General features: G+C 43.7%; 1 long non-coding RNA gene across 1 annotated transcript; it reads left to right on the top strand.

The window, feature by feature from the left end:
* The first annotated feature begins 5,294 nt into the window (after nt 1-5,294).
* Nucleotides 5,295-22,048, top strand: LOC114548844 (uncharacterized). The gene is made up of 3 exons (XR_003691435.1): nt 5,295-5,550; nt 7,056-7,159; nt 21,920-22,048. It is a non-coding gene; the product is annotated as an uncharacterized LOC114548844 (long non-coding RNA).
* The last annotated feature ends 235 nt before the right edge of the window (nt 22,049-22,283 follow it).

Here is a 22,283-nt window from a genome sequence, read left to right on the forward strand (position 1 = left end):
CTCTGTTCTCTCCTGTTCAAACACTCTCGCAGTCGCATGTAGCGCAGGGGGAGGAAAAGACAGCGAGCTGTGATTGGTTGGGGAGTCACCGCGTAGTCTGACACCAAATCTGACACATTCTGCATCTCGCAAGACGTGAATGTTGATAACACATTAGGCGTGTGACTGCGGGACTGCCTTGAAAAAAAAAAAATTTAAAAAAACTGTAAATCCACTCGTCTTTCTGCCTCTCAGCAGCCGGCTGTATCTCTCACTCTGCAGACGCACACTTTCTCCACGCTTCAGTGCATTCTGACTCACTTTGTCTCGCCATCTTTGCCTCTCCGCCAAATATCCTCTCTCATATCTCCTCTCCTTTTCCACTCATCTTTCTGTCCGTCTGTCTCTCTCTCCCTCTGTCTTATTAATTCTCTCATCTTTCCCAGGCTGCGAGTGATCAATGATTTCTCACTGATTTAGTTGGCACGGTGCAGAGTTGGACACTATCTTGGGGGAGCTGGTTGGTGGTTACATGTCAGTGTGTTTAAAGTGAACCAAATATATACTGTACATACATATACATACATACATACATATATATAAATATATATATATATATATATATATATATATATATATATATATATATATATACATACATACATATATATATATATATATATATATATATATATATATATATAAATACATACATACATACATACATACAAAAATAGGCTGTATTCAGTGGTGGAATGTAACTAAGAACATTTACTCAAGTACTTAACCCTCCTGTTGTCCTCGGGTCGAATTTGACCTCTTTCTATATCAGAAATTTGGGTTTCTTTCAAGCAAATTTGCACAAAAGTTAACGGATGGTTCCACGGAAACACTCTTCAAGTGTAATTAATGATCAGTTCACAGTTCACAGTAAGTCTCGTGGTTATGACACAATCGTTAGCCTATTTTTATAAAAGCATCTGCTACGGAGCCATCACGTGAGATCCAAGGTAATGGAGCCTTTTATACATTGTCGTCTTTCTTTAGAAATAAACAATGGAGAAAAAAGTCTTTAAACGCTTCAGATGTAAAGTTATTCGCTGTCAAAGTGACATCAAAATGAATGGCAGTCAGTGGAATGCTAACGGCGGGTCAGTGCTTGTTAGCATCAAACTGGCGCCATAGGAGCTACGCGTTGTGGAGAGAGGCTTACCCCCTTGGGCACCGCAGAGTCAGTGCAGTGGGTAGGCGCCATTAGTTACTAGTTACTTTACTAATTAAGAGTTTTTCACACAAAACACATGTAGTTAATAAAATACGATGTTTTATTATAAATTAAACTACCCCAACAATATAATGTCCTACAAGTCCAGCTGAAATGATGAAACCATTAAACACACAACTGTTTGGATCGTTTCAAGTTACAAAAATTTGGGGATTTTTCTGCATTGAGTACTTTTACTTTGAATACTTTTAAGTAAATTTTATTGAGGATACGTACATGCTTCTACTTAAGTACGATTTTCAATGCAGGACTTTTACTTGTAACGGAGTGTTTGTACAGTGTGGCATTAGTACTTTTACTGAAGTAAAGGATCTGAATACTTCTTCCACAGCTGGCTGTATTATCATCTGGCAGCCCGGAAATGAAGCAGAAATTGAATTTTGAGGCCGACCGCTTCTTATTTCAGAAGGCTGACCTTCAATTCTAATATTAAAAGTGATGACGGATGAATATATTATACATTGTGTATACAGAAACACACATACACACACACTTCTGCTGAGGTTTTTGGACATGCGCAGCCTCCTGCAGCACCCTGATGTCTAATGACCTTGTTATGAGACGATATCCAGGGAGAAATTTCATGCATTTTTAGATGAACCAAACCATGACCGTAAATGTGTGCACAGTCACACCTGGATGGCGCCTCTGCCCATCGGCTCCATCTCCTCCTCCACCTCTGATTTCAGTTCAGCTCCACTAATCTACGATAGAGGCTCAGCAGGGTCTCCAGAAATCAGTGGCTGGGTCAGATACTTCCTATCCACGAGGGATTATCTGAGCCGGCCTCGAGTAAAAGAAAAACTCCATATCTTGTGTTAACAGGGCCCTGAAAAAAGCAGGCGGGAGATCAAGTTTTTGCCCGCCTGTTGAGGTTTATCCATCGCAGTTAAAAAGGGGTAAGCTAATTCTATGGGAAAACCGTTACATTCAGAGAGGTTACCTTGACAATCCGCTTCACGTTGAAGCTTTACATCATCTGAGAGAAGCCTCTGCGAGATACATCATTGAGTATCACAGATTGAATTAGGTTGTGAAAAGTATGGATGCCTGCACGCTGTTAAACTACGAGACAGTCGAAGTCTGGGAAGAGTTTTCTCTTCGCAGACCACATGGTGGAAGCTTTGGTGCCATCTGTGCAGTTTCAGTTTCATCGTCTTTAGTGGAAATGTGACAGGACGTATCACAGGAGAAGCACAAAGAGGGCTCAGCTGAAAGAGGACATCACGGTATCTGACAGTATGAAGGCTGCAATGAGTCTGAACGTCTGAGCTGCAGTTTGTTGCCTAATAAAACACTATTATAGATTTAGGTTTTTTGGTAACACTTTACTTGAAGGTATCGACATAATCGTGACATGACACTGTCATAACTATGACATGACACTGTCATGAACATGTCATAAATGTTATAAACAAGTCATAACCGTTTATGACTTCTGTCATTAATTGTCATTCGATTTTTGTCATGACAGGTTGACATTGTTTTGGGTCGTCTTGATTATGACAACTTGACATTAATCAAAGTGACATTACCAGAAGATGTCTTGGTCATGACAACTTGACATTAAATTTCTTTGGAGTGTCCTTATTAAGACAACTTGACATTAATCAAAGTGACATTACCAGAAGATGTCTTGGTCATGACAACTTGACATTAAATTTCTTTGGAGTGTCCTTATTAAGACACCTTGACATTAATCAAAGTGACATTACCAGAAGATGTCTTGGTCATGACAACTTGACATTAAATTTCTTTGGAGTGTTCTTATTAAGACAACTTGACATTAAACAGGATGACATTATGTCAAGTTGTCATGACCAAGACAACTTCTGGTAATGTCACTTTGATTAATGTCAAGTTGTCATAAACAAGACAACCCAAACAATGTCAACTTGTCATGACAAAAACCAAATGACACAGAATGACAGAAGTCATAAACGTTTATGACTTGTTTACAACGTTTATGACACATTCATGACAGTGTCATGTCATAGTTATGACAGTGTCATGTCACGATTATGTCGATACCTTCAAGTAAAGTGTTAGCGTTTTTTTTATAAACTGTCACAACTTCAGGAAGGCAGGTTTGGACCCGAGTGCAGAAGAACAGAAGCGAGGGGAAGCAGGTAGAGTCGAACGATTTCATAAGAAAATAAACTTACAACCAAAAGTCCAAAACAGGCAGCGAACTTGAACAAAATCCAAAAGAGAATTAGGAACGTGGAGGCAGGCAAGACTAAGAGCACACACAAAGCAATGACGGGATGGACGCAGGGAGTAACGACAATCGGACAACAGACAAAGAAAGCACAGAGACCAAATACACAAGGTAACGAGGGACAGGTGAACAGGTGAAACGCATCAGGGCAGGGCAGACAATCACAAAGGCGGGGCAACACACAAGGCAGTAAATATAAGATAAAACAGGAAACTGACAGGGCGCCTGGTTAGCTCACCTGGTAGAGCGGGCGCCCATATATACAGGTTTACTCCTCGATGCAGCGGCCGCAGGTTTGATTCGGTGCTGCGGCCCTTTGCTGCATGTCATTCCTCCTCTCTCTCCCCTTTCAAGTCTAAGCTGTCGTATGCAAATAAAGGCCTAAAATGCCCCAAAAAAACAAACTGACGTGACAGGGGTAGTCCCGCTTTGCCAGACCCTCCTTCACAGTGCTGCGGTGGATATAGACTACGTAAACAAACAAAAGACCGGACATTAGGTTATAAAACATCTGGTAGCTTTGTTTAAAAACCTGTGCATGTGTCTTGTATCTATTTCCCCTGAACTATTAGATTAGATTATATTATTTATCGATTATCCTCCTTGAAAGGAATTTGTTGTGCGCATGCTGCACAGGAATCATTATTACGTTTTCATAAACTTAATTGCTGTCTTTTGCTGGGCCTCCATCCATGTCTGCTGGCTTTCATTTTTCAGGCGCTGTGCTCTCCCTCCACAGAGTGCCTCGGGAGGTGAGTACTACTGTGGTGGAAGTTTTCTCCTTGAAGCAGCAGCGTTAGTGATATTCATGATAAAATCAAAACGAGTAACGACCGTTTGAGAATTAAGCCAAAGTTTGGTCTTTGAGTATTTATTTACATTTGCAAATGGAGAAAACACAGTTTCAAAGGTACACGCAGCACAACTGAAAATGTCTTTCTAACATAAATTCTAAACATCCAAACATCATATAGTGAAGAAACTCCGTTAAGCCACCCCTCTAAATGTATCTTTTAGTATGGCCATAGTTGAAAAGAGACATCATTAACAGTCACACCATTGTCTCACCTTCCCCTCTGCTCCTGTTCTTTTCACTAGCCTAAACAACAGTTTATCTCAGGAGGCAGAAGGAGACACGGTTTGTGGCCTTCTCGACTTCGTCTGCTAAAAAGTCAACAATGTGAGAAGGTTCAAACTAGTAAATAATTCTACTGGGCTATAGTTCACGGTTGCCAACTATTTCACTTGGAGCCTTTTGAATCTACACATGAAGAAGCTAAATCTTGTGGCGTTATAAAACAATCATTAAACCTGTTTGGGTGAACTGTTCCTTTAACTTTTCCTAATAAAAGAGTGAGTGACAGGGAGCCGCGAACCCTCTTGTGCCATCAGCTGTTAAACCTGCAGAGCAGATGCTATAGAATAGAATACACTTTATTGTCCCCAAGGGGAAATTTGTCTTGGACACAGTGCCACATCCGTTGCTTCACAACACAGACAATATGTAACATAAAAACATTCTCAAGTTAAATACAGTAAACGGTAGACGACGTATCTGCAGCCTCACAGGTCTCTCCACCACATTACGTAACCAGGATTAGCTCATTTCTCCATCCCCGCACGTTATTGTTTGCTATCCTTAAAACCTTTGTTTGCAAATGAATGCTCAGCCTCTGTTTAGCCACATCTGGTTCATGTGTCAACAGGCAATTAGGGCCTGTAGAGGAACACGGCGTTCCTACCCCCCCCCCCCCTCTCCCCCTGCTACATGTGTTTGCAATCTACCTCTTCCTGATTTTGGGCCTCATTGGCGGTCCCTTCTGCAGAGCTTTGACTGAAAAAGCCCCAAACGGCGTGCTGATTACCGCCGGGTGGAGTCGCAGCGCTGCCGACAACTCAACCCAGGTCAACAACTCTGCTGCTCAGAGGGGCTCGTCTGAGCGGATCCGTTCTGCGAGTAAATATTGTGACACGAATCGTGCGGATGATCATTTCTATAGCGACTGAACGCCTTCAGCGGCGCAGCATGTCTCTGCATCTTTTAATCCAGTGGAGATGCTATCAGGTACGGAAGCCCATTTCTGCCACTTCAGTCGCAAAATATATGCAATGAAATGACGTTTGACTCATCCAGTCTCCTAGTAGCAGTGGTGGAAGAAGTATTCAGATCCTTTACTTAAGTAAAAGTACCAATGCCGGGGCGACCTCCAGCTCACCCAGTAAGAGCGTTCGCCCCATGTTGTGTAATCCCCCATCTCTCTCTCTCCCCCTTTCATGTCCATCCACTGTCATTATAATAAAGGGAAAAGGCCCTAAAAATAATCTTTACAAAATAAAAGTACCAATACCACACTGTAAAAATACTCTGATACAAGTAAAATTCCTGCATTAAAATTGACGCTAGCTGGCATAGTTTCAGGAGCAGGGCCACACCTCGAACACGCCTCTTCCAGTGTTCCTGTAAATACCCACCTAACCCAGTCTTCTCATTTGCTCTAGCATTCTGCACCCCCCTCCCTCCCTCCCACCCTCTTTCTGACCCTCTCCTTTGTCCTTTAGGTCCTAGGGGGGTCCATCGTGCACGGGTGCTACGGCGGATTCCCTATCGAAGCCTCCCCAAACGCAGTCAACCTCAAGTAAACTAAGGCTAAAAGCGTCTTTACAGCTCGTTTTTCCAGCGATTTCACGCCTCGCATTCCAATCATCTTTCATTATTAAATTGTTCTATACGTATATCTGCTTGATGGTGTGGTCCATGCTAGTGAAATGCTACTTAAGTATGAAAGTATCATAAGGAAAAAGTACTTAAAGCCCAGCCCTCTGATACAAACCCTGCTCCATTAAACCCTCCCTTCCTCTCTCCGAGTGGCTCCTTTCACTTCCTGTAAAAAAAAAAGCCCCAGACGATATTCTCTCAGGGTTCACTGCCGCTGGCTGCTCCACAAGTCCCGAGGCCTGTGGGGGGTGCACTTAATAAACACAGGTCATTTGTCAAGTGAAAGACATTAAAGTGTAAAAGCCCCAGGTATTAAGACCGCCGAGCATGAGCTGATCTATGTACCGTCGCCTCAGCGGTGGAGAAATGCTGAGCCTGCAGCGAGAGCGTGATGACGGACCTGTTTTACAGTTAACAAGTGGACGCGCTGAACTTTGGGGCGTCTGCCTCCCTCTGGGCTCACAGCCATTTAAAGTACATGATGCCTGGAGACCTTACACCATATTCCTTTTCACAGAACACTGACTCCGTATCTGGCAAGGCCACGCTCCGGTCTGTGTTTGTATCGCAGAGGACGGGCAGACAGGATTTATTTTTTCTGTGTTGTTGTTCTGATGCTCTCTGGTGTATCTGAGTGGGGCAAAGAGGGCACCGCTCCTCAAGCCAAGAGCTGCATGAAAAAACAACAACAACGTGCACCCTTGACATGTACGCGTGGAGCTCATGAGCGGTCGTGCATCACTGGCTTTCTTTTTTCTTCGATTTGACCTTCTCGGTAAACACTTGTTGTGAATGTTTTGAAAATAATAATGATGGGGTTTCTGATTCCTCATTTTCCTCTCGTGTCGAGACAGTGACCTCATCCAGCAGAGGAGAAGGAGTCTGAGGAAACTTCTCACCAAATCTCTGCAGCCAGGGTCCAACATCTGGAGGAACGACAACGCATTCTCATGAACAGGTTCGTATGATATCGTACAAAAACGTATGCACAACCAATGTTTTAACATTGGGGGGGGGGTTCTGGGTTGTCCCAAATAAAGTGTTGAGCATCAAACTCTTCATTTCCAGCATTCTGGTGAATCTTTTCTGCAACAATTTATGGTGCAAATGTCTTTATTTATGTTAAAGGTCCCATGGCATGAAAATTTCACTTTATGAGGTTTTTTTAAATTAATATGCGTTCCACCAGCCTGCCTATGGTCCCCCAGTGGCTAGAAATGGTGATAGGTGTAAACCGAGCCCTGGGTATCCTGCTCTGCCTTTGAGAAAATGAAAGCTCAGATGGGCCGATCTGGAATCTTCTCCTTATGAGGTCATAAGGAAAGAGACATCAGATACAGTATTAGGGGACCACTAAGGCCTATATAAAAGAGACTTCAGATACAGTATTAGGGGACCACTAAGGCCTATATAAAAGAGACTTCAGATACAGTATTAGGGGACCACTAAGGTCTATATAAAAGAGACTTCAGATACAGTATTAGAGGACCACTAAGGCCTATATAAAAGAGACTTCAGATACAGTATTAGGGGACCACTAAGGTCTATATAAAAGAGACTTCAGATACAGTATTAGGGGACCACTAAGGTCTATATAAAAGAGACTTCAGATACAGTATTAGGGGACCACTAAGGCCTATATAAAAGAGACTTCAGATACAGTATTAGGGGACCACTAAGGTCTATATAAAAGAGACTTCAGATACAGTATTAGGGGAACACTAAGGTCTATATAAAAGAGACTTCAGATACAGTATTAGGGGACCACTAAGGTCTATATAAAAGAGACTTCAGATACAGTATTAGGGGACCACTAAGGTCTATATAAAAGAGACTTCAGATACAGTATTAGGGGACAGTAAGGTCTATATAAAAGAGACTTCAGATACAGTATTAGGGGACCACTAAGGTCTATATAAAAGAGACTTCAGATACAGTATTAGGGGACCACTAAGGTCTATATAAAAGAGACTTCAGATACAGTATTAGGGGACCACTAAGGCCTATATAAAAGAAATTTCAGATACAGTATTATGGGACCACTAAGCATTCAAAGAGCACCATGTCATGGGACCTTTAAGGAAATAATTTTCCTCCTGTATTGTTCAAAACTTTCTGCATATTCAAAACATCACACGTGTTTCGGGATCTGTTTTTTTTTTTTTTTATCATGTACATCTCAACAACAAATCTGTTCGAGAATGTTCTTTTTAAAGCCAGAAGCTGCAAAGTTTAAATCTACATAAATCTATTTACATGTTTCACTTCCTGTAGTCTTTAACCCCCCTATGTAGCAAAGTAGACACAGTTCTAGTCAGATCGTTTATAGATCTCGGCATTTCCGACCGCACTTGAAGGAAGCTTCATTTCACAGAGAAGGTAAAATATTGTAAATATCGGGGGGGGACATATACCTTGCACCCCCCCGCTCACGCTAAATGCGTGGTATACATCCGAATTACAGTGCATTCCTTTTTCCTACGAATGATTCATGAGAACAGCCCGGGGGCTCGTCACTTTGAAGCTCCTGTGTGAATGTAGTAAAAGCGAGAACACAGTCAAGGTTGTGTTTCAGTGTGATCTACATTTAGTCCAGCTGCAGCTCACTGCTGCCAGTAACCACAGCGCGACCTTCACTGTGTTATTGCTTAATTGAATGCATATACCTGTGTGTGAGGGGGGGGAGGGGGGTGCAGTGCGAATATAAACCCCCAACCCTGCCAATGTTAGTGCCACCGAGCCACACAGGACCACCTCTATGCTGACGCAAGTTTTGGTGCAAATGCTGCAATCTTTACCGTAATAAATGACCAATGTTTGTGTGGGTAATTTGTTTGTCATCCACCAGAGATGTTGATTTGAGACTTGGTGACTTGGACTCAAGTCACCGTTTTGATGACTTGCAACTTGACAAAAAAAGAAATAATTTGAGACCCGAATTGGACTTAAGTTAATGACTCAATACTTGACTTGGACTGGAGGCTTGATGACTCAGATGACTTGCGTGTATTCATACGTTTAAATATTAGCTGTTAATATAAAATAATAAAATGTAATCTTGTCCATATACAGTATACTACAGGTAAGAGTGCTTTATCTTGAGTGTAAATAAAAGTGACTTGACTTGGGACTTCCCTTAACTAAGGTCTAGACTCAAGTTGACTTGACATAACCTGTGACCTAGTCACGCGCTGCCAGACCTTCCTCCACAGCGCTGTAAAGGAGGGTCTGGCTAGTCCACACAGCATTCTGGGATGGGAAAAAAAAACGTGCTTTGTCTTTAAACCAATCACAATTGTCATGGGCGGCGCAAAGCGCTGAACGGAGCAACGGTGACTCTGCTAAATAGTCTCTGGAAGGAACTTGTTTTGGTGGAACATGTGTACGCTCAAAAGTTGTTTTAGTCGTGCAACAGAAAACTCAGATTGGACAGATAGTCTAGCTAGCTGTCTGGATTTACCCTGCAGAGATCTGAGGAGCAGTCAACCATTAGTCCTCACAAATCCACCGGAACACTGAGAATGCGGAAGGTAGCATTCTTTGATGCAGAAGGTAGCTGAAATCTGGTCGTAATGAAGGACAACTTACTTTAATGGAGAGCCACATGGGCCATTATTACAAAGGCGAGGTTATATTACAAATTAAATCAGATAGTTATCCATGGAAAAGCAGACATTCCAATATGCAGCATCAATAACTTTTGAAAGTTAGAGATTTATGCGATTTTGATTAATGGCTGAAGAGCACTATTTTCTGAAAATGGCTTTTTTTTTATTTAGGAATTATTTTTTAGTGGTGCCGGGAACAAGTTTAGGGTTGCTGAAGGGCTAAAATCGCCCCTGCCTCAAAGAGTTGACTTTTGTTACTGTGTCAGCTGACCGACGGGCTGAACTGCCAAAAAAAGTCAGTGTGGTCCACTGAGTGACTGATGCTGCCCTCCCTGCCTCTCAGTCCAGAGTGGCCAGCCGTAGCCGGCCCCTAATTGGGCATCTGGATGACAGAAGGGATCCTTGAGAGAAGCATACATCATGTCCTTCAGGAGCCGCAGACTGTCAGGACACCGGCCGGGCGTTTGTCTCCGGCTGAAGGAGTGAAGGAGTGTGACTTTCACAAGTGCATTCTATTCTGACAGAACACACACAAACTGACATGAATGGAACTTTAATTATAAAAACAGACATACAAACACTTCTATCTCTAAATCCAGTAATCTTTTGAAGCAAATTCATTTCTATAAAAAAAAGACAGCGGTGGAAGAAGTGCTCCGATCTTTTATTTAACCCTTGTGTTGTCCTTCTGTCAACCTTGAAACATTTTTATTTTCTTCTACACATTTTCAGCGCTTATTTCTACGTCCCATATTTTCTGACATAAAACAAAAATTGAAAACACAAGTGCTCATATTATGCTTTTTGGCTTTTCCCCATTTCCTTGATTGTGTTATATATATTTTTGTTCACGTTATAGGTTTGCAAAGTGAAAAAGCCCAAAGTCCATCCCAAAGGGACTTACCATGTCCAACAGAAAACACTGTTCACAAACTGCTCCAAACTGCTCTTTAGTAGTCCAGCCTTTACTTCAGAGACAAACGTGGTCACTGTATAATAACACACGTTATAATGCTCGCCTAGCTGCTAGCGTGGCACGCCCTCATACTCTGCAACTGACTAGCTAGCTGTGCTGACCTAGGTACTGAGCATGTGCAATTCCCAACAAAGATGGAACAGAAGTGAGATGCCTCACTCTGTAACTAAAACAGAGAGCTCAACACACAGGGTGAAAAGAGGAGCTGCAGCAATGTGCAGTACAACAAAAATATGGTGTTTTCTGAAAATGAAACCATGTAAACCTATTCTGCTACAACCTCTAAATACAATTATGAACCTGAAAATGAGCATAATATGAGCACTTTAAGTAAAAGTAGCAATACTACAGTGTAGAAAGACTCAGTTTCAAGTAAAAGTTTGCAGGTTGCATCAATGTTAATGTAAAAAAGGGCCTTTTTAGTGAAATGTCATAAGAACAATAGGTAAAAGAGGCTAAAAAGCTTCACAGAAATTCAAATCCGACCTGTTTTTTAACTGTTTTTTTTATATGAGAAAAATTGGTTTCTTTCAACCAAATGGCCCAAAAAATAACATGGATATGTGGTTGTATGTTGTACCAAATTAGGTATAATGTCACATAAATTGGATTTATTGAACATGAATTATAAAAAAAAAAACAACTAAAAAACGTAGGGGAAAATAGCGACAAAATTGCATGGAAAAAAGCGCCTAAAAAAAAGTGAATTTCCAATTTTGACCAGGAAGGACAACAAGTTCATGGTAGATGGGAAGACAGCACGAGGCTTCAAATATTCATTATTTTTTAAATAATTAATAAGTTAGTTTTCAAAGGACATTAGGCACCTTATATCCGCAGTTGAAACTGTCAATACCTGTAGAAATACTGTACAGGTGTTGAATCCCATTGACTCCTATCAACCCAAAGTAATAATCTCTAGTTGCACTTTTTCTCTGGGTTATTTTGATTTCTCTTCTAAAAAAAGAGCTGGGAGCACTTCACTGAGAGCAACTCTCTCCTCTCTAAGTAATCTTGTGTCCTGATACCACTTAGTCATCACTGAGAAGCCGGGGTGGATGATGAGCATTTCAAAACACTTGAACCGTGTGTCACGCACTCCGCTGTTCTCCAGGAAAAAAAAAAAGCGACTTGACAGCTTGACAGAATCGCTCCAAACGGTTAAGGAGGCAGAATGGATGCTCTTAACCTCGCACAGCTTTTATAGGCATCTCAAGCAGCTAGAAACGGCTCACCCACACAGAATGTACAGAGGCACTGACACTCACACAAGACTTTAAAGAGAAATGGTGCAATCGCAAATTCAGACACACAGTAATACATACACATACCAGTCCTTCCAGAAAAATGCGGGGTTTTTTTGTGATTGTTGTGGGCAAAAATCCTTGATTATGCGGCACGTTTTCTTAAAAAATGCAATGGAATATGCAGGATATTTATGCAATCTTATGCGATGAAATTGCGGGAACTTGCAAAAAAGTGATTCCCCCAACAGCCTGCTTTTTTTTTTAAACTTTATTTCAAAAAATAGTTTACAGATATTCAGTCATCGCAATACGTAAACAAATAAGATACAAAAATACATGCAAAAAATATAATATGAAAGTACAAATAAAAGTAATAGTCTAAACAGAGGGAAATAAAAGATACGAAAAAGACAGACTTTCAAAAATCGTTAATAATATAAACAGCAGGAATACTTAAACAAAGAAATTTGAGTAGACATCAGATATTAAGATAGCTTTCTTATTGGATACCAACTTAAGAGACTCAAAGTACAGTGAGGAAAATAAGTATTTGAACACCCTGCTATTTTGCAAGTTCTCCCACACGGTCTGAAATTGTCATCGTAGGTGCATGTCCACTGTGAGAGACATAATCTAAAAAAAAAATCCAGAAATCACAATGTATGATTTTTTTAACTATTTATTTGTATGTTACAGCTGCAAATAAGTATTTGAACACCTGAGAAAATCAATGTTAATATTTGGTACAGTAGCCTTTGTTCGCAAGTACAGAGGTCAAACGTTTCCTGTAGTTTTTCACCAGGTTTGCACACACTGCAGGAGGGATTTTGGCCCACTCCTCCACACAGATCTTCTCTAGATCAGTCAGGTTTCTGGGCTGTCGCTGAGAAACACGGAGTTTGAGCTCCCTCCAAAGATTCTCTATTGGGTTTAGGTCTGGAGACTGGCTAGGCCATGCCAGAACCTGGATATGCTTCTTACAGAGCCACTCCTTGGTTATCCTGGCTGTGTGCTTCGGGTCATTGTCATGTCTTCTTCAATGCTCTAACTGAGGGAAGGAGGTTGTTCCCCAAAATCTCGCAATACATGGCCCCGGTCATCCTCTCCTTAATACAGTGCAGTCGCCCTGTCCCATGTGCAGAAAAACACCCCCAAAGCATGATGCTACCACCCCCATGCTTCACAGTAGGGATGGTGTTCTTGGGATGGTACTCATCATTCTTCTTCCTCCAAACACGGTTAGTGGAATTATGACCAAAAAGTTCTATTTTAGTCTCATCTGACCACATGACTTTCTCCCATGACTCCTCTGGATCATCCAAATGGTCATTGGCAAGCTTAAGACGGGCCTTGACATGTGCTGGTTTAAGCAGGGGAACCTTCCGTACCATGCATGATTTCAAACCATGACGTCTTAGTGTATTACCAACAGTAACCTTGGAAACGGTGGTCCCAGCTGACCAGCTCCTCCCGTGTAGTTCTGGGCTGATTTCTCACCTTTCTTAGGATCATTGAGACCCCACAAGGTGAGATCTTGCATGGAGCCCCAGTCTGAGGGAGATTGACAGTCATGTTTAGCTTCTTCCATTTTCTAATGATTGCTCCAACAGTGGACCTTTTTTCACCAAGCTGCTTGGCAATTTCCCCGTAGCCCTTTCCAGCCTTGTGGAGGTGTACAATTTTGTCTTTAGTGTCTTTGGACAGCTCTTTGGTCTTGGCCATGTTAGTAGTTGGATTCTTACTGATTGTATGGGGTGGACAGGTGTCTTTATGCAGCTAACAACCTCAAACAGGTGCATCTAATTTAGGATAATAAATGGAGTGGAGGTAGACATTTTAAAGGCAGACTAAGGCCTAGTTCACACGGACACGGGTATTTTTATAACCGTGACTTTTTTTACGCGGTTCGGCCTTCCGTCCACACAAAAACGCAGTTTCAGGGCACTGTAACCGAACATTTTTGAAAACTCCGGCCAGGGTGAGCATTTTCAGAAACCCCGGTTAGAGTGTTGTCGTGTGGACAGTATAACCGGGTTTTTTGCCTTGCGACGTCAGAGTGTGCGCCGTTATCCGCTGTGTTTGACATCATATTGTGCGCCGCTAACTGCTTTGTTGATGTTTGTTGACGATTCTTTGCAATGGCGAATGAGTAGGATGTAACTTTTTTCTAGGCTTCTGATTGGCCAAGGTGACTTTACGATTTGGGTTATATCGCCGCCTGCTGGTGTGGCATGCTCTTGACAGCGCTTGACAGCGTGTTTTTGCGTTTTCATGTGGACAGAGATTTATTTTAAACCGAGCATGTGTGGACGGAGGAGAAAAAACTCCGGTTATAAAAATACCCGTGTCCGTGTGGACTAGGCCTAACAGGTCTTTGAGGGTCAGAATTCTAGCTGATAGACAGATGTTCAAATACTTATTTGCAGCTGTATCATACAAATAGTTAAAAAATCATATATTGTGATTTCTGGATATTTTTTTTTTTAGATTATGTCTCTCACAGTGGACATGCACCTACGATGACAATTTCAGACCCCTCCATGATCTCCAAGTGGGAGAACTTGCAAAATAGCAGGGTGTTCAAATACTTATTTTCCTCACTGTATATGTCAAATTCAACCGCCAACACCGTGCTTTTCGATGATGTTCACGTCGCGTAATTACATCACTTCATAACGTTCCCGTGGCAACAGGGGAAAATGGCTGCTCTTGTGTGAAGTAAACGCAAAATTTTTTTAACTTTCTGCTAAGATAAATTTGACTTTTTTGCTACGAAAATGCGGGGATTATGAAATCATGCAAGCCCTGCATATTTTGCACGGAAATCGGCAATTTATGCCGCGAAAGTGCGGCGTATTTGAAAAAATGCACCCCCCGCATAAATATGCGGACTTTGATTATGCATGGAATTATGCAATCGCATAATCGCGTTTTTCTGGAGGGACTGATATACGCAGGGCTTTAAAGTGCCCATATTATGAAAAAAACACTTTTTCTGGGATTTGGGGTGTTGTTTTGTGTCTCTGGTGCTTCCACACGCATACAAACTTTGAAAAAAATCCATCCATGCTGTTTTGAGTGAGATACGGTTTCTGAATGTGTCCTGCCTTCAGTCTCCTGGTGAGATGTTCAAAATCTGCACGGCTTTCTACGTCACAAGCTGAAATGAGCTGGCTAACCGCAACCGTTAGCATGCTAGCGTTAGCGTGCTAGCTCGTTCTCAATAGCAAAGCACTGCTACAACACACACAAGTTCACCATAATCTACAAAAGAACTACTTAAGTGTGCGCCCTGGTTTAGAAAAAGTCTCCCAGCTAATCCTGCCTTGTAACTGACCGAAGTTGGAGAAACAGCCTTTCTTTTACTGTCTATGGAGCTAGCTAGCTGACATGCGCTACATCTGAGCTACTGCGCATGTGCGAGTGCAATCAAAGATAGTACAGAAGAAGAAGAAGAAAAGAGGTCTCACTCTGTAGCTAAAACAGAGACCAGGTGAAAAGAGGATCTGCAGCGGCTGTTCAGTACCTACAACAAAAATATGTTTTTTGAAAATTAAACCATGTAAACCTATTCTGGTATAACCTTAAAATACAATTATGAACCTGAAAACGAGCATAATATGGGCGCTTTAAATTGACTCTTTTTTTTTTTTAATCACCAGCCAACACGGCTAGTGAAAAAACGTTTGTTTTCCCCTAACTAACTTTGGTAACACTTTACTTGAAGGTATCGACATAATCGTGCCATGACACGGTCATAACTATGACATGACACTGTCACGAACGTGTCATAACGTTATAAAAAAGTCATGAACGTTTATGACTTCTGTCATTAAGTGTCATTCGGTTTTTGTCATGACACACTGACATTGTTTGGGTCGTCTTGATTATGACAATTTGACATTAATCAAAGTGACATTACCAGAAGTTGTCTTGGTCATGACAAGTTGACATTACATTTCTTTGGGAAGTATGGGTATTTATATTGGGTATTTGAATTTGAATTGCTAAACTTGAATAATTGCATTGAAAAACTGAATTTGAATCACATAATTTGAAATTATATTTTTTAATTGGAATCATTGCATTGAAAAACTGAATCTGAATAGTTTAATTTGAAATTGAATTCATTCGTTTGTAACTGAAATTCCAATAAAATTTGATCTTCACTGAAAATTCGACTCTCTATATATCCTCACATTCAGTTCTCACAATTCAGATTCAGATCAGCAAATTCAATTTCAAGTTACTGAGACAGACATCCGGGTACTTGGAGGATGAAGGAAGAGCAATCGAGCGCAGATCGATAGGTAGAGTTCAGTGGAGTGGCGCACATTGACATATATAAAAGGTGGCGCAGGATCATCAGCACTAAAGATGCCAAACTGTTTATGGATGTTGGAACGAAAGAAATGACAACAAACAAACAGCAAGGGATAACAGTTCACAGGTGAGAACGTGTTTTATGATATATATGCCGCCTCGGACCTGCAATCTGAGCTCTGGCGGCAGCGGGAGGTGGAGAGTTCCGTAGCCCGGCGGCAGGGTCTCTTTCCCCGGGCAGGAACACCGCTTCGCCTCGCTGCTGCGCCGGTCCCCGCTGATCCAGATCGGACCAGCCAAAGACAGAGTGGTGATCGGCATGATCTTCCACGTAGTCCAGGACGACCTGTATGTAGATTTCGGCTGGAAGTTCCACTGGGTTTGCCGGCGGCCGGAGAGAAGCTAAAGCGGGGCAGCAGCGTCTGTTTGCAGCTGCAGGATCTGGAGCTCACTGCCCGCTTGAATAAATAGTGGAGGAGTGCCTGGACATTTCAGTCTGTTTAAACTTGACTTTGAAACAGAACCAGTTCAGAAGGGTGAAGTTTCTGTTTGAACTCAGATCTGTGAACTGATTATAATACATTTTTATAAACACATGAATTAGTCTCTTTGTTTTGTTTGTTACTGCACATGATGATAAAGCTACACTTTTAAATCACAAACAAAACTAACTTTAATATATAAACGCTCTAAGGAAGGAGACAAACGATTAGATATTAGAGTTGATTAAAAATAGACTCATAATAATTTACTATTTTGCGTTTTAATGTGGAAACATCTTGTAGAAACTCAGGGGACTGGCTCTTACATCACATTGTATTGCAGGCTTGCTGATGTACAAAGTAAACCAATGCAATTCAAATGTTTAAATTAATTAACATGTATTCAAATATGGATAGTCCCACTACTTTACATGCAGTAGGCTAGGCTAAGGTAAGTAGCGATAGTTCATTTTAAGTTTACTGAAGTGGAAGAATGTGACTAATAAACCTAGGCCTACTAACGTCACCAGGCATTACATTTTGAACATTGTGAACAGGTAGTTTATATTATCTATGAGTCTCTGGGTCAAGGCGAGGCTGTGCTCCAAAACGTTTGTGCTGGCCGAAGAGGAGTCCTGTGTATCTGCGCCACTGAACGCCATCGATCTGCACTCGATTGCTCTTCCTTCATCCTCCAAGTACCCGGATGTCTGTCTCAGTAACTTGAAATTGAATTTGCTAATCTGAATAGTGAGAACTGAATGTGAGGATATATAGAGTTGAATTTTCAGTGAAGATCAAATTTTATTGGAATTCAGTAACAAACGAATAAATTCAATTTCAAATTATACTATTCAAATTCAGTTTTTCAATGCAATTATTCAAGTTTAGCAATTCAAATTCAAATATAAATGATTCAAATTCAGTTAATGGTGGCACATATTTCAGCCCATAAACTTGACATTAACCGGGATGACATTACCAGAGGATGTCTTTGTCATGACAACTCGACATAATGTCATCCTGTTTAATGTCAAGTTGTCTTAATAAGAACTTGTCATTAAAAAAACCCAATGGGCCCACCACCTGTGGGAGGAACCGTTGGGGTCGGGTGCGATGCCACATGGGTGGCAGTGAAGGTCAGGGGCCTCGACGGACCAGACCCGGGCGGCAGACGCTGGCTCTGGGGACGTGGAACGTCACCTCTCTGTGGGGGAAGGAGCCGGGCGTGAGGCGCCGGGCGGGTGTGGGGATACTCACAAGCCCCCGGCTGAGCGCCGCTGTGTTGGAGTTTACCCCGGTGGACGAGAGGATCGCCTCCCTACGCCTGCGGGTTGTGGGGGGGAAAACTCTGACTGTTGTTTGTGCATATGCACCAAACAGGAGTTCGGAGTATTCGGCCTTCTTGGAGACCTTGACTGGAGTCCTGCATGGGGCTCCAGTGGGGGACTCCATTGTTCTGCTGGGGGACTTCAACGCACACGTGGGCAATGATGGAGACACCTGGAGAGGCGTGATTGGGAGGAACGGCCTCCCTGATCTAAACCAGAGTGGTTGTTTGTTGTTGGACTTCTGTGCTAGTCATGGATTGGCTATAACGAACACCATGTTCGAACATAGGGATGCTCATAAGTGTACCTGGTACCAGAGCACCCTAGGCCGAGGTCAATGATCGATTTCATAATCGTTTCATCTGATCTGAGGCCGTATGTTTTGGACACTCGGGTGAAGAGAGTGGCAGAGCTGTCAACCGATCACCATCTGGTGGTGAGTTGGGTCAGAGGGTGGGGGAAGACTCTGGACAGACCTGGTAAGCCCAAACGTGTAGTGCGGGTAAATTGGGAACGTCTGGAGGAGGCCCCTGTCCGACAGACTTTCAACTCACACCTCCGGCGGAGCTTTTCGTGCATCCCTGTGGAGGCTGGGGGCATTGAACCCGAGTGGACAATGTTCAAAGTTTCCATTGCTGAAGCTGCGGCGGGGAGCTGTGGTCTTAGGATCTTAGGTGCCTCAAGGGGCGGTAACCCACGAACACCGTGGTGGACACCAGTGGTCAGGGAAGCCGTCCGACTGAAGAAGGAGTCCTTCCGGGATATGTTATCTCGGAGGACTCCGGAGGCAGTTGCAGGGTACCGAAGGGCCCGAAGGGCTGCAGCCTCTGCCGTGAAAGAGGCAAAACAGCGGGTGTGGGAGAAGTTTGGAGAAGACATGGAGAAGGACTTTCGGTCGGCACCAAAGTGCTTCTGGAAAACTGCTCGCCACCTCAGGAGGGGGAAGCGGGGAACCATCCAAGCTGTGTACAGTAAGGATGGGACACTGTTGACCTCCACTGAGGAGGTAATAGGGCGGTGGAAGGAGCACTTTGAGGAACTCCTGAATCCGACTAATACGCCCTCTATGTTAGAGGCAGAGCTGGAGGATAACGGGGGATTGTCGTTGATTTCCCAGGCGGAAGTCACTGACGTAGTCAAACAACTACACAGTGGCAAAGCCCCGGGGATTGATGAGATCCGTCCAGAAATGCTCAAGGCTCTGGGTGTGGAGGGGCTGTCCTGGTTGACACGCCTCTTCAACATTGCGTGGAAGTCTGGGACGGTGCCAAAGGAGTGGCAGACTGGGGTGGTGGTTCCCCTTTTTAAAAAGGGGGACCAGAGGGTGTGTGCCAATTATAGGGGTATCACACTTCTCAGCCTCCCTGGTAAAGTCTACTCCAAGGTGCTGGAAAGGAGGGTTCGGCCGATAGTCGAACCTCGGGTTGAGGAGGAACAATGCGGATTCCGTCCTGGTCGTGGAACAACGGACCAGCTCTTCACTCTCGCAAGGATCCTGGAGGGAGCCTGGGAGTATGCCCAACCGGTCTACATGTGTTTTGTGGATTTGGAGAAGGCGTATGACCGGGTCCCCGGGAGATACTGTGGGAGGTGCTGCGGGAGTATGGGGTGAGGGGTCTCTACTCAGGGCCATCCAATCTCTGTATGACCAAAGTGAGAGCTGTGTCCGGGTTCTCGGTAGTAAGTCGGACTCGTTTCAGGTGAGGGTTGGCCTCCGCCAGGGCTGCGCTTTGTCACCAATCCTGTTTGTAATATTTATGGACAGGATATCGAGGCGTAGTCGGGGTGGGGAGGGGTTGCAGTTTGGTGGGCTGGGGATCTCATCGCTGCTCTTTGCAGATGATGTGGTCCTGATGGCATCATCGGCCTGCGACCTTCAGCACTCACTGGATCGGTTCGCAACCCGAGTGTGAAGCGGTTGGGATGAGGATCAGCACCTCTAAATCGGAGGCCATGGTTCTCAGCAGGAAACCGATGGAATGCCTTCTCCAGGTAGGGAATGAGTCCTTACCCCAAGTGAAGGAGTTCAAGTACCTTGGGGTTTTGTTCGCGAGTGAGGGGACAATGGAGCGGGAGATTGGTCGGAGAATCGGGCGCAGCGGGTGCGGTATTGCATTCAATCTATCGCACCGTTGTGGCGAAAAGAGAGCTGAGCCAGAAGGCAAAGCTCTCGATCTACCGGTCAGTTTTCGTTCCTACCCTCACCTATGGTCATGAAGGCTGGGTCATGACCGAAAGAACGAGATCCAGGGTACAAGCGGCGAAATGGGTTTCCTCAGGAGGGTGGCTGGCGTCTCCCTTAGAGATAGGGTGAGAAGCTCAGTCATCCGTGAGGAGCTCGGAGTAGAGCCGCTGCTCCTTTGCGTCGAAAGGAGCCAGTTGAGGTGGTTCGGGCATCTGGTAAGGATGCCCCTGGGCGCCTCCCTGGGAGGTGTTCCAGGCACGTCCAGCTGGGAGGAGGCCTCGGGGAGACCCAGGACTAGGTGGAGGGATTATATCTCCAACCTGGCCTGGGAACGCTCGATCCCCAGTCGGAGCTGGTTAATGTTGCTCGGGAAAGGGAAGTTTGGGGTCCCCTGCTGGAGCTACTCCCCCCGCGACCCGACACCGGATAAGCGGACGAAGATGGATGGATGGATGACACTTAATGACTGAAGTCATAAAACGTTTACGACTTGTGTAAAACGTTTATGACACGTTAATGAGAGTGTCATGTCACGATTATCTCGATACCTTCAAGTAAAGTGTTACCCTTGTCACAAATCCACTATGTGGAAAGTGACAAGCAGGTTTTCCTCTCACTCTCCTCTGCTCGCTCTTTTTCTCCTCTCTCTCTCTTATGGCGTTTTTCCATTACATGGTACCTGCTCGACTCGCCTCGATTCGCTGTGCGTCCGTTTTCCGTTGCAGATTTTAGTATCGCCTCAGCGTGGCTGGTTGTCATAGCGACTGCCGTGGGCATGGCTTAGTAGCTTGCTTTTAGTTAACGTTTACTGCTCCAGATTTCCCACCGTGGTCACATATATATGACTCTAGAGTCGCTACTCGCTTTGTTTCTCTCACATATATATGACTCTAGAGTCACTACTCGCTTTGTTTCTCTCACATATATATGACTCTAGAGTCGCTACTCGCTTTGTTTCTCTCACATATATATGACTCTAGAGTCGCTACTCGCTGCGGAGATAATCGCCGTCAATCAGGCCACTTATATGCTACGGGGAAAGCTCTGCGTGGAGCCTCCGGCAGCAAAAAAACACCGCTGGCTAAACTATTTAAAAATGCCGTCTCTCGCTAGCAATGCAGTGATCAGTGACGCTTCTTTCCGACCAATCAGCAGCCTGCAGGGTTTCACGTCACCTTCTCGGCTCGCCTCAGCTCGCTTGGAACCTCGACTGAGCAGGTACTAAAAAAAGATAGTCTTTAAACGCTTCAGATGTAAAGGTATTCGCAGTCAAGTGATGTAAAAAAAAAAATGGCGGTCAGTGTAATGCTAACAAGAGTTGATCGCTTTGTAGCAACAAAATGGCGCCATCGGAGGTTTGCGTTCTGAAGCGAAGCTTACCCCCTTGGCTGCCAGTCGGAAAAACAACGTAACCGCGGGGGTGGTCCCTGTTATTCCGAGGTGGCATGAACGCGCCATATGTCTTGTCACGTAGGTGAATGTCTCCCAGTATCTGTCTCTGAGTTTTTTTGTATCCTGTTGTGTTTTGCTTGCCGACTTTAATACTGCTTTTTTCTCGTATCCTAGAGGAATACCACTCTGTCTGCTGTCGCTGTACCTGCCTGTTGACGCCACTCTCTGCCTGCAATCACCAGCCCTGCATGACTCGCCTTGCCTGCCCTTGTGTTCACTACCTGCTCTGTCACCTGGGAGGATTCCCCCACCAGTCCATTCTGCTAAGATTCTCAGATTCAGAAATAAACAGTTTAAACAAAAACTGTGTTTTTGTCTGCTTCTGGGTTCTGGCTACAAATCCTGACAACCCTAATTTCACGACATTACGTGTTCATGGGAAATGTAGGATAAGTTCTACAAGCAGTGTTGCCAGATAAAGGTTACGTTTCTAAGACAAAGACACCCAAAACCACCCCAAATTTCTACAGACACATGT

This window comes from Perca flavescens, chromosome 22 (genome assembly GCF_004354835.1).
Source record: "Perca flavescens isolate YP-PL-M2 chromosome 22, PFLA_1.0, whole genome shotgun sequence".
Classification (NCBI taxonomy): Eukaryota; Metazoa; Chordata; class Actinopteri; order Perciformes; family Percidae; genus Perca; species Perca flavescens.